A 17,028-nucleotide genomic window follows, 5' to 3' on the forward strand; every position below is an offset into this window, starting at 1 on the left:
TGAGACTTTTAATAGAAGATTGCAGGAGGGTGCAGCTAGGAATTTACCGTTCAGCGCATACTCTGTGTTGGTGGGAGGAGTGGTAATACTTCACTCAAAATGGAGGCTGATGTTGTGGAAAAAGGCTTTTCAGAAGTCAGCTGTCATCTTGTCATTTGTCCATTATATACTTTGCAGGTTTGACTTGGTACCTGAACATTTTGTTACATCAGCAATGAGCTTTCAGCTGATCGCTGGCTTACAGTTGTGATTAGTGCAGTGATTTATGTACCCACATGCGAAGAGCCTGTTATATTTTTTGCTGGCTTTTGTTTCCTTTTTTTTCTTATAGGAAAATCACTGTGACATAGGTAAAACAGTTCACAAAGGTAAATTTAGCATCTCTGCTTTTAGTGATGCTTACACATTGATGCCTTCTTTTTATCTAGGGAGTGTATTTTGGAAGTTAAGTATTTCTTTGTAAGCAATAAGCATGTACTTCTAATTATTCATATGGACGATTCAGTTTATTATCCCAGTTTATTGTCCCAGGACACATTTGTGGCTATGAAATGTAAGTATTGGAAATAAAAGCAAACTGTTCCAGTTTTCTTCACTTAAAAGTTTTTGTACTCTCTTGATTAAAGGCTCTTTTATGCATTAAGAGTCAAAAGGCTTTTAGGTAACTTTAAAAAGAAGTGATATTAAGGATTAATACATTTTTCAATATTAACTGCAGAAGAAAGTTTCATTAGGCCAAAGTTCCAGCTTCTCATGTTGGGTTTGCAAGGGAAATACAAAGCCATTTTATTTTTCATTGTTATTTTAATTAACTAAGTATTTCCAATAAGTACTTCACCTTTCCATTGTGCTGTCCAAAGCACAATTGTTTGCACAAAAAAACCCAACAAACCCCAAACCCACCAAATCAAAACAAAGTGCAATGTGACTGGACCAGAGATGATTTTCAACTATTTGCAAGGGAATTATCCAAATTATGGATTCAGCAGATTTTCCTTCCTCTTTTGCTTCCAGGTACGTTGCCTCTTCACCCAGTGCTTTACACAAGGTGCATGCTGTCTTTACCAGGCTCTGCTCACTGATGTCTAAAGTTATGTCTCATGTCTACAAAAAATTTCAAGAAAGTTCATCAAAAAATGAATTTATGTTTTGATGACTTAATTTACTTATATTTTAGGTATTGCACCATCAGGACAACTGAGAACCCCCTGTGTAAATTCCTTTACCTAGTTTTGTTGTAGTGACCAAATGCCTGCTTTTCACCAAATACATTTTATTTGTCCCATTGTCATATTTGATACAGCAGTGTCATCTGTCATTTCCCATGACTTTCAGGAGATCACCTTCCCATGTAAGGTCACAGCAGCAAACGTAGGTTTGTATTAGGCATTGAGATTATGCATAAGTGAGAATTTACTTGGTTTCAAACACCAGAAACTGGAAGTTAAGAGACTATAGCGTAGGATTTAAAGAACAATGGTGTACAAAATAGAGTAAATTCAGAAAATCTGAAATTTGTGCATATAACTGTAACCATAGACTTTATAAGATTTGGAATCTTTGTTCAAGATTAAGTACTTTCATCTAATAATTTTGACTAGTTCACCAAGAGAGAACCATTTCTGGATGCACTGATTACAGAAAACAAAGCCAAGTGTCTGTGCTGCGTATTCATGACAGACAGTAAGTCCACCCCACTTGAAAAAGAATTAGCAGTGATTTTGGCCTCCATCCTGTGCAGAGGAGGAAATGCTTCAAGATATGTTTCAAATATGCAGAGGACCATCTCTGACTTACCTAAAGAGCTGCAAACTCTCTTAGTTTGAAATGTGGCCTGGAAAACAACGTTGAAGAGGATCTTGGACAACTCAGCGGACACACAGTAGATTCAGCGCTTCAAACATGAATTATGCACGTAGCCCAGAGCATGTATCACGGCTCTGATTGGAATCAGGATTTTGCAGCAGGTTTCTGTATATATCTAACTAACTGATTTAGATAAATAGCTCCAGAGGCTTTATTCTTGTTTTCAACGTCAAGTAAATCCATCAAAATGACTAACCTTTTTGGTGAACAGCTCACAGAATTGCTGGCCCAATAGTTTGCGGTATTTTATTAGCCAGAAGAACACTGTATTTGAGGCTTCTGCTTAATGTGCAAAGCACTGGATTGCAGGAGAGTTTAATGGGCTGTATTTTAATTCTGACCTGCTTTTGTTGGCCTGAGTATCTTTTTTTTTGTTAAGCAAATCACTCTGAAGCCAGCTGAGCATGGATACTTGTGTTGAAGCAGAGATGGCCAGCGATTTTCAGTCAGCAAGCTGGTCTGCACTGGCAAAGGTCTTGAGGTTTGCAAATGCTGATATTGAAAACAACCCAAAACCACCAAACAACGAAAAAAAAAAACCAAAAAACCAAGGGATTTTATGTTCATTGTAAGCCAAGTCTTTAAGCATATTTGGTGGACATTATGAAAGGTCAAAGCAGAGATGCTTTATGGTTTTAACGTTTTCCTATAATAAGGAAAGAGATCTGAAACTGGGATAGATTGTTGCCTCTGTAATCATCCCCTATTCCTGCTGGATCTCACCACATGCTGCTATGCGCTTTAAGAAGTTCTTTACTACATTTTTCACATGTAGATTTTCGTATGGATGTCTGTGCTAATAACTGAGATAAATTAAGTTCCTTAAAGGTTAAGTGGAGGTAAGTTTTGTTGCTGAGCTTGTGTTTGACTGTCCCATCCAGTTGTATATAACATTATACATCATTAGAGCTGGATGGAGAAAAACAGTGATTGCTAAATTTGCAAAAAATATTGTTTCATTCAAGTCTAGGCTTCTGGGCATTCATCTTAAAATGGCTAAACAGGCTACAGAAGTAAAGCGACCCACAGTAGATCTACAAAATGAGAAGGTGACATGCTGATCTTTGTATTCTTTGCCTTTTTCCAGAGATACCACAAAATTATGCATTTGTTTCAAATATAGTGTTACGTCACACCAATATAAAAGAATTCGGGAAGCTCATTTTTGGGTTTACTCAAAATAAATTAAAAGGCAGCATTCTGAATGCATAAGAAAAAGAATAATACTGATATTTCTGATAAACTGATATTTCTGTCTTTTAAACATCAGTTGCATATGGTTTGTTATGTTTGGAGTGGTGGGTAAGTGGGAATAAGACAGTTGTTAAGTAGGTTTTAAGAGAGGATGTGCAAGAGCATCTCTTGTTTTATATACAGATATTTGAAGAAGCTGTTGAAACAGAAGCTGTCATCACTTACAATGAAAGTTTGCCTTGAACCGTTGTATATTTGCAAAAGTTTTAGCTTCCTGTATGCCTGTTTTTATAGTCTGGAAAGCAAGCACCTTCTAGTAGAGTATGTACCACTTCACAAATCAGAGCTCTTTACCAAGGTTTACATTTATTGCGTTTGAACATTCCCAGAAAACACATAGGAGATTCTTTCATACATCTTCAATGTAAATGTCTCGTCAGGTTGATCTCATGCATATTGTTGCTGAAAGTACAAGGCATGTGAAGACACTAGCTAATTTAATTATGCTTAGCCATGGCTGGGGTTTTTTTTTGACCTTCCAATCTAAGAATTTGTCCTATTACATTTTTAAAATATATTGTGCTGTTTCCATTCAATTTATTCCTGATACCATGATTTCCTCTAGAGCTCAAGAAAGTAGCTGGTTAAGTCTTGCTAAATGAATGTGTAGAAGTTTCAGTATTTTTCTTTCACAATGCATGAAGTCTCAAGCAGTAGATGCGACCCTTTCTCTTGTGCCTTGTGATGAAAAAGGGCTGCAGCTGGTGGTCAGGAAGTCTTCAGTAGGCTGCTGAAGTGCCGAGACTTATAATAAACGCTGTCCTATTGATGCATGGCCTCAGGGTCTCTCTTGCACGTGTAGGCTTCTGCCCAAGATTCAGCTGTGAACTACTCAGTAACTTCTAGCAGCCAGAAATTCCTAGCTACAAAGACAGAACCTGCCAGTGTCCATAACCACCGCAGAAAACCCTTTTCTTTTGTAAAGAAAGAATTTGAATTAGGGTATGTTGACTAACCAGAATTGTAATGAATCATTGAGAGCTTTTAGTCACATTGGCATGGTTAGGGAGAACAAGATAATGTAGTTTCAGTAATTTCCATACCTCTACTGGCAGTGAAACATTTTTTTTCTTTTGTGGCAAAATACTTGTGCCAATTGAAGGAAAAAGTAAATCCTGTAAAGCACTTGTTAACGAACAGCATGTTGTCAGAATCATAAATTATTTCATCCCTCAATAGGCAAACCTGCAGAAAGGCTGCGCCAAAGTATTTACAGATATTTTATGATGTCTTTTGAATCCTTTTGGCTTGCAAAGTAGGCATAATGCTACAAGGCTGCTGGATTACTTGAGTAATTTGAAATAGATGAAAGATCAGTAAATGTCAAAAAAAGCAGAAATATTGATAGTTACATTGTCTCCTACATGGCTCCTTTCACCCATATACATTTATTATTTTTTTAAATAAGCAGGTGGAATTCTGCCAAGTCACTTATCCATCCTTCCTAGCTCCAGGCTGAATGAGAAAAGGTTACACCTGTCAACTGGAAGATGTACTCTGGGGAGAATGATTTTCAAACCGTTCACGTCACTTCAAGACATGTAATCATACAAAAACCTCTAAACTCTAAAAATTGAAACATAATACTCAAATCTTTTAAATAAAAGCAAATGCATGTCCTATAAAGCATTTAACTATTCTGTGTGATCTTTCATTTTTCCTGAGTGAGACTAATGTCCCTTTCACTGACTAATAAAAGGTTTCTTCCATTGGCGTGTAATTATGCCATATACTCAAAGGAATTATTTTTTTTCAGTGAGTATAGCTTCACAGGTATTTGTATTATCATCCTGTTTTCTGTTACATAGTCAGCTCTAGGAATTGCTGATTTAAAAGTAAACCGCGGTCATTCTGAATTTTTACAGAAAAAACACTGACACATATGAGATATGAGGTGGTGGTGTCTTTTCTAATCTGTTAGATCTTCCGTCTCTTTTAGTTTCTGACAACAACTAGAATGTAAGAAGGCAGTGATGGCAAGGTCCTTAGATTAACCAAAGAGTTAGTAGGTACAGCAGAAATGGGCAGAAAACTTCCCAGCACTAGATACTGGATGTGATATTCTTTGGCAACTGTTTGCAGATGCAAAGCTACTTCATATTTAGTATTTTTGTTTAATTATTTGCTTGCTATGGCATTGCCTGTGTGAAACTAGATAGATGAACTTTGTAACCAACTGACCAAGTGTGTTACTAGCTAATTTTTCACTAATCATTGAAATAGAAAGTTACTCCTGTTAGTGATTTAGCTGTCTTTTGCATCTCTTTCTTTTCCTAATCTTTGTTCTACCTCCATTTGACACAAATGTGCATTCAAGCTAATTAAGGAAATTTGCTTTGACTCAGCATGAAAAGGAGGGCAAAAATAAGGGCAGAAAGATTAAAATAGTATAACATGTTATCTAGCTCTTATGTTTAAAAGCATATTTTTAAACCAAAAATGTGCAGTAAGAATGAATAGGTGGATTCCCTGGACCATATTACTTTCTTTTCACGTTGGTAGCTCAGCTACTGCTGTTGATACAACTGCAGTGGCCACTTGAACTGTAGCTTTGGATGTAACCTTACAAGACTGCAGTCTCACTGTCTGCAGCCTTGTCGATACTGTCTACGATCCGTATATAAATAATGCATAAATATATATATGTTTATATTTACATATATGTATATATATTCTATTACAGCCATTGACAAGCAAGCATTTAAGTGTACTTGGCCTTGCTTTTTAAGCAGGTCTACATCAAAAGCCTAACTGTAAATGAACATTGGGAAGATCCATGCCTTGTTCCTTTGAAATGAAACGTAGCTCGAATTTTATGTCATACTCTAGCACAAAATAGCTGATTTCCTCTTCTCGATAATTTCTTTTCTGTGCATGTTAGTCAAATACAAGATAAAATGTAGTCCAAAGCAAATTTTTGGAGAAAATAGCTTTTCTGAAAGCTAGTGAACGTGTATCCCAGAGTCAAAATGAAGAAAAAACACCCTCCCAGAAATACTTTGTGAGTAGTTGTCTCATGAAAGATCATAGAATCATGTATCATAACATATCCAAAACTAATGAAAAAAGAAACAGGCTCCCTAGGAATGTATACACACTTTGCATAACCAATTCTGTCTTAAGATATGTTTTAAGATACTGCTAGAACAGTTTTCAAGCATCTAAGTGGATGGGTGACCAAAAAGGTAAATGAAAAAGAAGAACATCATGTCAAGAAAAATGACCTGATAAAAGCGTTTCTAAAGGTTGAAAATGGTGAACAAGTAGGTATTTTCTCAGCCGAAAATATGTCTGAGGAATTTTAAAAATGCTTATTTATAAATCCTTTCTGCACATGCAGAGGAGGTAAGATCTTACTTCTCTAGTATATTTATGTATACTTCTCTTAGCAGACAAGGTGCCTCTGACCAGTGAACAAGGCTGACAGAGTTTCACAGGACACATCATCAGGATTTTTTCCAATTCCCTTCTTTCCCCTTTTAGCATTTTTTAGTCAGTTTTGACATTTTTGGCTTTCATCATGGCAACCCCTAATGTAGGCTCTTGACTTCCATGGTGTCAAGACATCACCTGGTAACTTCGGTTGCCTAGATTTCAGCTGTGTTGGAAACTAGTGTTATCAACAAAAAAGGCCACTTTCACGTTGTCAGTCCCACAAATTGCTTCTCTCAAATCTGAACTGTTTGGGACATTATTGAGAAAGGCACAACAGTAATTTGGCTAGCAGTTCATAAGTAACAAACATAGGAAATTTTATGAGTTTGTTATATTGACAAGCATGATGCTTCTGACATTAATTGCATGCTTCTGATGTCATTAATTTTTCATTACAAAAAAAATTACTCTAGAGTAGCTCTCAGAGCCAATATTCTGATGGTCTTCGTTTTGTTGTGCAATCACACAAAGGCAGTGAACTTATTTACATTATTTAAGCAATGTGAGTTCAGCTGGAAAAGTGCATTAAATAAATGCTTTCCTCATATACTCTCTGACATCATTTACAGATTTCTATTTACCATTATCTTTATAGAACTATAATATAGAACCAGTCTTAGAGACAGTTCTAGAGCTATCAAACCTGGAACAACAGAGGACTTGATAATCACATTAGGGAAGTGTTGTTAGGAGAGGTTAGCAAGGTGATAAGAATAATACTACTCTAGAAGCTAATAGATGCTGTCAACATAAAATACATAATAATGTGTAAAGGAAAAAATTGAAAATATGTAAGTTTAGATATTTAGATTTTTCATGCAATTTTCAATCTATTTCAAAGCTTTGAAAGAAAAATTTTCAATAAGCAATTGGAATTGGGAATTCCTGTTTGCTCATTGGCAAATAAATTATTTACAGACTGAAACGGTAGGATGAGATAATCACACATAAGTAGTCTGAAGCTTCTGAGAAAAAAAATAGGAAGAATTACAAAGAAGTGTGGTGGTGAATTTGTTAGCATTCTGTGTTGTTTACATTTAGTTGTTTCAGTTTTTACAGAGAAAGATGTCTCAACAGTGCTATACCACAGAACACAAAAATGCTAACATTGGCTTATATAGTTAAAATATTGATGGAGAAAAGAAATGCTTGGTAAAAGTATTGGGTTTGCATTCAGCAGAATTCCTTTAATGATAAAACATACAAAATTTTATCTGAAATATTATGGCTTCTGACTGAAGCTGTTTGTCTTCTAAAACCCATCATTTAAATTTATACCTAAAAAAACCTATACATGAGCGGTCATGATGGGGATTTCTTAACAATAGCAACAAGCCAAAAAAAAAAAAAAATCCAATAGAAAAGCATTCCCTTCGCTTTCAGTACTTCTTTCTTCTCTTGAAGGAATTAGCATAGTAATACATATTATCTGAAAGGAGTAAAAACCCTAAAGAATATAGATAAAATAGTCTATATCTGAATCTAAATATTTCCGTATCTTTCAGGTTAAGCTGAGTAACTGAAACAGATGTGATTAATATTTAAACAATATCTAGGAAATATGTGCACTGTATTTAGGAGGATTTATTACTATGGGAATTTTTTATTTTTATTTTTTCCTTAGCAAATTTGTTATACTCTTAAATACTTGAATACAACTAATAGCTTGGTGTGTGCACTGGCTGCCATTGTACTTATGACAGGCAGCAACATATGTCCAAATTATGCAGTCTGTATTAAAATAGCACAAATAATGGAGATTTTAATTAGGCTAGTCTTTCAGGTGCTTTTATCAGACTCTTAAAATGATGTGGAAATTATATAGCTTAGTATTAACCAAGTAAACCTCTCGTTCTCAATTCAATGTGAAGTGCATTTCCTAGTTGTTTTCTCTCTTTTCCCGATAAAAGGCACTAGACCCAGCATAGAAAGTTGCATTTAAAATATCCTTTTCTGTGACCATTGGGAGTCACCCCTGCACTCATCAGTTCAAAGTTTATAAATGTCTTCTATATAATTTGCTTGATGTCTTCCTATCATCCCAGTATAGAATCAAACTGCATTTATTATTCTTTAAATACTCTAAGTTGAACCTGAGTATCTCCATATCTCAGTATCTTTAAAAAATATATGTTATTGTTTATTTAGCTAAGCCTGGATAAATGTCCCCTCCTATAATTTTCTTATGTTCATAGAATCATAGAATCATAGAATGGTTTGGGTTGGAAGGGACCTTAAAGATCATCTAGTTCCAACCCCCCTGCCCTGGGCAGGGACACCTCCCACTAGACCAGGCTGCTTAAAGCCCCATCCAGCCTGGCCTTGAACACTTCCGGGGATGGGGCATCCACAGCTTCCCTGGGCAACCTGTTCCAGTGCCTCAACTCCCTCAGAATGAAGAATTTCTTCCTAATATCCCATCTGAATCTCCCCTCTTTCAGTTTGAGGCCGTTGCCTGGTGTCCTATCATTACACTCCCTGATAAAGAGCCCCTCCCCATCCTTCCTGTAGCCCTTAGGTACTGGAAGGCCACTATAAGGTCTCCCCTGAGCCTTCTCTTCTCCAGGCTGAACAACCCCAATGTGTAAATCACTGTTCTATTTATGCTAACCAGTATATGCATAGCCATCCCATAGGTCTGTGGTGAAAGGGTGATTCCCTTCAGTAGCCTTTTCCCTTAATATTTTCCATTTGCAGCTTTCTGCGTAGCACTCTTCAGCAACACTATGGCCGTGGCAATGATGAGGAGGAGGATGTCACAGTAGATTGGGCTGGATACACTTTCAGTTTTTAAGAAAACTGTGACAAACAGAAGGAAACAGAAGGGAGTAAATCTTTTTTGGGTAATACTGGCACAGAAGTAAAATATTATTTTTTTATTATAGAAGAGCAGTTACCTGGTTTTGAATGAGGAAAACAATGACACTGGTTTCTCTCAGTCTCAGTTTTTTTTAACTAAATCCTGATGCTGTAGAAGGAAGAGAATGACCCAGTGATGCTGACAAAGTAAAGAAAGGGAGGGGAAGTGAGTGAACAAAACATTCTCTCATAAATTGTCTGAACTCTAGCTCCCTATTAAGGTCAGGATTTTTCACTATGAGGATGTTGACAAGGTGTGGTGCAATGAAGGGATTTTGTAATGATGAATTAAATGTAGTGATTTGAATGTAAAGCCTTGCTGTCAAAATAGTAAAAACTGTAGAATTAAGAAATAGACAGTTCAGGATAGGAATTTGTAATTAGTAGACACTTTCTTTTTTTTCAGTGACTGGCCTGTTTATTCTCTGTGTCTCTCCTCTTCATGTGTACAATAATGATTTGTAATTACAGGGTTTTGTTGGAGGTGCCAAAAGCAATTGCTTCTCTGTTTTTAATGCAGGCATTGCCACCTTCCGAATTTTTCACTGGGCAAGTTTAACCATAATCTTCTAATCTGAACAAATTCTTTATTAATGTGGAGAGGTGCATCAGATTTTTTACTGATGTGGTGCAATTTGTGCTTTTTATCACAGACATAAAGAAACAAAAGATGGGCTTTTCTTCTTTGGTAGAACGTTGAAATGAAGGTGGATGTCGTGTGGTTGTGTGGTTGTATGGCTGGGAATGAATTAAATTGTGTGGGTTGACGACTGAATTCAAGAGATGCTAGAGGAATCTAGGTATACCTGATACACCTTTTACTGGTTTCGTGGGCATGATACTGAATGTGGTTATGAATCGCAACCCAGAGGAAAAGAAAAAAATTGTATTGATTTTTATGCCTACAGGTCCTCAGCATTGTATTGTGCTGTATTCAAAATAAGTTTGAGGAATAACTGTTTTCTGACAGAGAACAAATACTATTTGTATTATTTCTTTTTTTATTGTTATTATTAGTTTTACATATATGTTTGGTGTACCATATTCATCCAGTTTCATGAGCATTAATCTGAGTTCAAGGGCAATACCATCTTTTTTTGTGTGATTTTTGTGAGGAATTAACATACACAAATCATTAGCCTGAATGTAATTGAATGTAATTGAAGCCCGAAACTGTGACAACTGAAAATGGGTTGTGTGTTTCTAGTGATATGAAGACTGTCGTCAGCTAAAAAGTAAGGTGCTAACAGATAATTAGGATACTCATCTTTTTCATTAATAATATGAGCCAAACCCTAAATAGTTGATTAGGAGACGCCAGCTGCTTTGCGTCCCTACCCTCTAATTCCAAGCTACTGGCCCCATTATCTCAGCATCAGAGCAACCAAGTGACATTTTACTTGCCTGGATCTTTTTGTAAATCTTGCATCTCACCCAGGGATAAGGATCGGGTAGTTACCTCTGGTTCTTCCTTCTGTTCTCATGATGACCCTGGTTCAACCTCATCCTTCCCAAAGTGAACTGGTTTTTTTGTGTATCGCTTCTTCTGTCTTCTGTATAGGCGTGACTCATACCAGCACAAGCTGGTTCTCTGGTCCAGTAGCTGCAGTGCCCATCGTGGGGGTTGGAGTATCCACAGCACTCATCGTAGGGGTTGGAGTAGCTACAGCGCTTGTCACGGGAGTTGTAGTAGCCGTGGCACTTGTCGTAGATTTGGAGTAGCCGCAGCATTCGTCATGGGGGTTGAAGAAGCCATGGTGCTTGTCATAGGGGTTGGAGTAGCCGCAGTGCTGGTCGTGGGGATTGGAATAGCGTGTCCGCATACGCACCGATGGTTAACCCTGAGCAAAATCGAGACCTGAAACACATTCAAAAGACCTAGCAGTAGGAGCGTGCTGGTTCCAGCATCCCAAGGGTATTCAAAATTCTTGAACGCTGTTGTAATTAGCCTGGAGGAGAAGCGGGAGGTCCCCCCCGCAGATTAGATCTCCAAGGGGAAAAGATAAGAGGGGTAATTGATAAAAGTTTCCACTAGATTCCCAAAGTACAAAGGTGCTGCTAGTTCGCCTTGTTCATCGTTCTTAATAATTAACAAGTACAGCCACAACACACCAAATTTCATCATAACATAAGCCTGCACTACAAGGCACAGCAAAATTATAATCTTGAGAGACTTCACAGGGATGATAAACAGCATAACAAGGGCTAGATTCATAAAACTACTGGCAAAGAAGTAATTTTCTTCCACCTTGCAGTATGTAGCTCTGGGTGTAAATTACCAACACTGGAAGAGGAAGTTCTCATTCTTTTTCTGAGGAGGTGTTTTTTTTTAATCATTTAACCAAGCTAATGCCCTAGCTACCAACATGTAAGTATCCCAAGGTCTCTCTTTTTGATGCTGTTTTATCTTGTCTAATAAATAAAGTAAGGCAATTCAGTGAGTCAGTGAACCTCAACACTAGATTAGAGCATTATTCTCTTTCACTGACTGTAGGACTATCATAGTGTTTTATACAAATTAAAGCAGTTTCACAAAAGGGAAGGTGAAAGACTCAAATAAAAATTTTATGTAGTATTTTAGTGATTAGGAAACTTACCTGTCAGATGAGAAACTTCTGCTGAATTCACTTTCTGTTTAATTTGAGAACAGGCATTAGAATCCAGATTCTCAGGTTAAATTAGACTTGAATTCTTAGAGGATTTTTCAAATGCTTAATGTATAGTTCTTTATTTTTAAGATCTCAGGAGTTCTTATTTCATTTTGTGCCCTAAGGCATATTGTTAAGCTGAATTATTATGTTATGTAGGTTAAGAAGGATAATCTTCTTAAAAAGAATAATAAAAAACATGATAAAAAAATCATAATTTCATTATCCCCATATACTCCAAGACCTAGGATAGTAACGATCAGTTTTTCAGGTGGTGTAACATAATGTGATTCCAAAGACACCATTGAAGTTAAACCCATTTACCCAGCAGAGTAACAAGGCTTGTAGCAACAATAATGTACAACTATAAAGGTCAAGTTTCAAAGTATTGTAATTCTTTGAACTGTTGCTTAAATGACAAATGGAATGATCATTCAAAATGCTGTTTTGTTTTCTATGAACTTTGTCTATTTAAAGTAACATTTGTGTAACTTCATTCTTGTCTTCTTTTCTTTCTAACAGCACCTTCAGGCTTGAAGGAATATGTATATCTGGAGGCACGTCAGTTAATTTCTTGCATATCGGATTCATCATTGTGACTTCTTGCAGGCCAGATCTGAGAAGTAACCAGGAACCTAATCCTCCGTGGAGAATGGAAAAGCCCTTCAAGTGAGAGCACAACTGATCATGAGTGTAATCTGCATTGATTCATTTTTCTCAGATCTGACAGCTACATGCTGAGTCCTGGCAAAAGCCACAGCCTTAAATTCCATTTAGAGGGAAAGAAGAATAAAGAGGAGTACATGTCTTGCCCCGTTGCAGAAACTGCTCACTCCAAGCCTGACACTTGACTTCTGTGCTGAGCAACCAGAGTAACAAACAATGAGTTTTTCATGGGTCCAGCCAGCGTCCAAAAATATTTCTATATGTAGCCAAAAGGAGAAATGAAGCACTTACATGATAGCAGAAAAAGAATGCATTTACTGTAACAGAGCAATGTTGCTGTCTGTGGGGAAAGAAGACCTCTGTCATCCCTTGTACATATTCAAAGCCATACAGGAACAAGGCATCGGTGATGTTAAATTGCTTAAAAGGATGCTGTCTTCTGTCCTCCACCCAACTTTGAAGAAGTTCAGCTGTTAGAGATTGCATCTCAATGCACTTCTAGTATTTGCACTGTCACGTCCATTCAGGGTAATGATGTGCGCCACCATTTGCACAGATGGCCCCAGGAGATTTTTGACCACAACAAGCTGTATTTTGCCGGGGCTCCAAAAGGAATTAAAAAATTAGAACTGAAGAAAAACATTTACGCTCTTTTTCACTATGGGGATCTCTTCACAGAAAGGAATACGGTCCTTTCTTCTGTTTAAATAAATACATGCATATACATACATATATATATATGTATATATATGAAAAAGCATCAACATGATAAGGTGTATTTAAAAAGGGGATATAATCTTTTTTAATAGCATCCATTTTTTATCATACTAGCAGCCAAGAAATTTAGTCTATTGAATTACGCATCCAAAATGTTCCTATTGAACATTGACATTATAGTCCCAGTTACTGTTAAAGATGTCATTTGTAATATGTATTTGACATAAATTTTTTCTAGCCATTTGTCTATACTTCATGAGAAATCTAACAGACAAGCAGTATTTTCAGTTTATTTTTCTAAATAAATATGTTGTTTATATTATTTGCAGTCACTCATTTTGGCTGGTTTTCGTTATCTCCAAAAATGATTTAAAGACAGAACCAAAACACAGGAATTGTTTGTTCATGTTAAGCTGTAATGATTTGCTGACCGAAAGCTTTAATATAAATACTGTAATTTGTAAAATGATTAAGTATATTTATACAGGCAAATATGTATGGAAAACAAGAGGAGGTATTTTAACTCTTAATTTCAGAACATAGTTTATTTTAATATCCACACAAAGAAATCTAAAATTATAATGGGATAGATTTTTTATTATCAGTGAGTTTTGGCAAGTGAAGATTTGAATGTTTAAGAATGAAAGGAATGTACTCTAATAATGGTGGTTTCCCAAAATTATACAGAGACCTTTTGACGGCTGTCTCATTTTCTTCAAACTGTTATACGTTTTTTGGGTTTCTTTTTTTTTTGTGTGTGTGTGTGTTAGGGCTTTTTGTTTGTTTTTTGTTTGTTTTAGCATACTGACAAGGCCATGAAGTTGATACTATTTGATCACAAACAATTGGAGAAGCTACAGAATAAGAGGTTGTTCCTTAGAACAATCTGCAGTTTACAGTTAAGAACAGTTGTTGTTATCCATCTACTGCAGTGTTTTGTTATCAAATTATTGAACATTTCAATGCTAGAGCTGTTTTGAATAAAAATATATTTTTCCCTTTTTCTTAGTCCATTAGCCTGTGTGTAATTTTAAGAGAAAAGTAAAGCATGTGATTCCCAGTTCACTTATTCATTCATCTTAAATCCAGTCATATGTATCTGAGTAGGTTTTTCTTCATATTCATTGCTTTATGGACCTATTAAGTGCTCACTAACAGAAAAATGATCTTTCAACAACAAAAAATGGAAAATTCAAGCCTTTTTTTAATCTGTGAGTTAACTTTGTAAAGGGCAGATATTTTAAAGATGTGTTGCTCTGCTCTAATGTACTAACTAGTGTATGCGTGTGTGTTTGTGTGTGTGTGCACGCATGCGCACCCTTACCTGCTGATGAATGAAATGCCAGCCCTGCTGAAGTAGGTGCCACATGTCCTGCTACTGCAAAAGATGCTCATGTTATTGTATTTTCTGGAGAAAGACCTGAACTCTGTCTTTGTTTGTGACTCTGAAGCCATAAATAGCTTTTACAGTTTGTCAGGAAATCACAAAATGAACTAATTAAGTGAATGTTAGCCTCCCTCATTTGACAAAACTTGGGATCATCTCACAGTTTTACTCTTTTTTTAAAGAAAGTTAGTGGTCAATTTCCATTGGTGCAATGGATAAATGGAACCTTTGTATCTGTTAAAGAACGATGGCTGTGTTTTATTCCCACACATTTTAGCTTATGGTTGGCTTACAGTCTTTTAACTGTGATTTTGTTTCTGTGTCATTAGAATCACATATTTGGACATACAACTTGCATGGGCTTGGTTTTGCTCCCTCTTTGGATAACCTGTGTTTTAAAATTCGAGAGCTTACTCTTTGAGACTAATATTCAGAGTTGTTTAAAGAAGGGGCAACATTATCGAAACAATAAGAAAATTTCAGAATGATAATTTGAGCACTTCCATTATTATCTAACAATAATATTTGGAAAAGCTCTTATTTTTGTGAACAGAATGCATTCATCTATATTTGAAAATAGCCCAATAAAATCTAGTGAAATAATTTGTTACTACTTGCAAATACTTTTCTACTATGCTGAGTTCTAGATCAGCTTGTGTGTTTAATTTTTATTGTACAAAAAGCACCTGAAGCAATGCACAATTTTCTTCAAAAAAATACAGCAAAGATGAAAAGAAATGACCTGGTCTCCCAGGAGTGGTTTTACACAATGTGTGTAATGCAAAAAAAATCCAACACATATACCAACGTGTAGGCCTAATTTAAGTGACAAAAGTAGTTGGAAGAGGACATTGCAAATCATGGTTCTCATCAGTCACATGCTGGTGTTCACAGCTCTGCATTAACCGGGGTTTCATGCTGGAAAGTAAGTTTCAGTGCATGTGCACACACGTGCACTCGCATGCAACATGTCTCATTTTACTGCCAGTGTCACTGGCATAAATCCATATTTCTTGATTTTTGTAGATTTAAATAAATTAAATCTTTAGGTAAGTATTCAATATTGTGATATAAATGTCAGTATACTATGCAGATGCTCCCCTGAGATAATACTTCAACTCAGGATAACAAAACTCAACTCGGATTTCAGAAACTGTTGTCAAATAATTAGCACTGAAATATTTTTTTCATAAAGTTTAAAACCAGAGGAGACAATTACATTATCTCATTAAACAACCAAAATTTTGTGGGTTTTTGTGACTAGTGGTTTGTGACTAGGTTTAGCCTAGTCCTTTAGGCTAAACATTTTGACCAAGACCAGCAGAACTTTTTCAACTAAGGCATTATTATGGTGACTGATGGGTCCTTTTGTAGGTTTATGGGCGCTGTATATACAAGAAGTGCCTGCAGAAGTGGTTCTAGAATACTGCAGTGTTTCATTATCTGGCATTGAAGAGCAATCTGAAGCAACCAACGTGCTTAAAATGATGACGTGTGTAAAATGAAAAGCTGACAGTTCTGGATGTGTCTATGAGACATACTTTCAGCACTTGAATATTTTTAAAGACAAATGTCATGGTTTGGGCCACCATCGTGCATGAAGAAAACAGGGATATGTTAAAATATCTATTTTGTAAAGTGGAAGTAAAAGATCACAAAAATCTCGTGCTCATCATGATGTTATAAAAGTGTCCCTCTCCTGATACAGTTGCCTCAAGTGTCATACGGCATGAATATCCTTGAGGGACAGATTTTTTTTCTCTGGTGGGATACATGCTCGGTCCAGAGCAAGGCTGTCCAATGACATTGTCAATTGCCTGGGGAGGGATGGGAGGAGGGCAGCCATGGCCCTGCCCCACAGCTCCTGCTGAAGGTAGGAGGCTGTTACTCAGGCATCTGGCAGACCCAGCGCCCATCAGAGGACAGCTGTACAAGAGGAACATGCCTGCCAACTATGAGGTGGCACATATTGTCTGGTATCAGAGCCATCTGCTAGCCAACAGTGAGAAGGAGCCAGGGAACATGGACCTTCTGAGCTTCTGTGGCAGAAGAAAAGGAGACCGGAGCATCTAGGGTAAAATTTAAAGGATTTTGGGAAAGAAGCGGTAGGCTTAACATTATCTAACTTATGGAGTGGCTGGGAGGGAAAGGTCAGTTTATGCTGACTGATTTTAAGTACCATTATCCTTTTGTGGG

General features: G+C 36.6%; 1 protein-coding gene across 1 annotated transcript in view; it reads left to right on the forward strand.

Annotated features, from left to right (window-relative positions):
- The window catches only part of PRR16 (proline rich 16), a 158,725-nt gene extending 143,182 nt beyond the window's left edge, over positions 1–15,543 (forward strand). The window contains exon 3 of the mRNA XM_063321153.1: positions 12,585–15,543. The gene's annotated coding sequence lies outside the window, so the exon portion shown is untranslated. The remainder of the gene's footprint in view (positions 1–12,584) is intronic.
- The last annotated feature ends 1,485 nt before the right edge of the window (positions 15,544–17,028 follow it).

The sequence above is a fragment of the Chroicocephalus ridibundus genome, chromosome Z, assembly GCF_963924245.1.
Source record: "Chroicocephalus ridibundus chromosome Z, bChrRid1.1, whole genome shotgun sequence".
In the NCBI taxonomy this organism is placed as follows: Eukaryota; Metazoa; Chordata; class Aves; order Charadriiformes; family Laridae; genus Chroicocephalus; species Chroicocephalus ridibundus.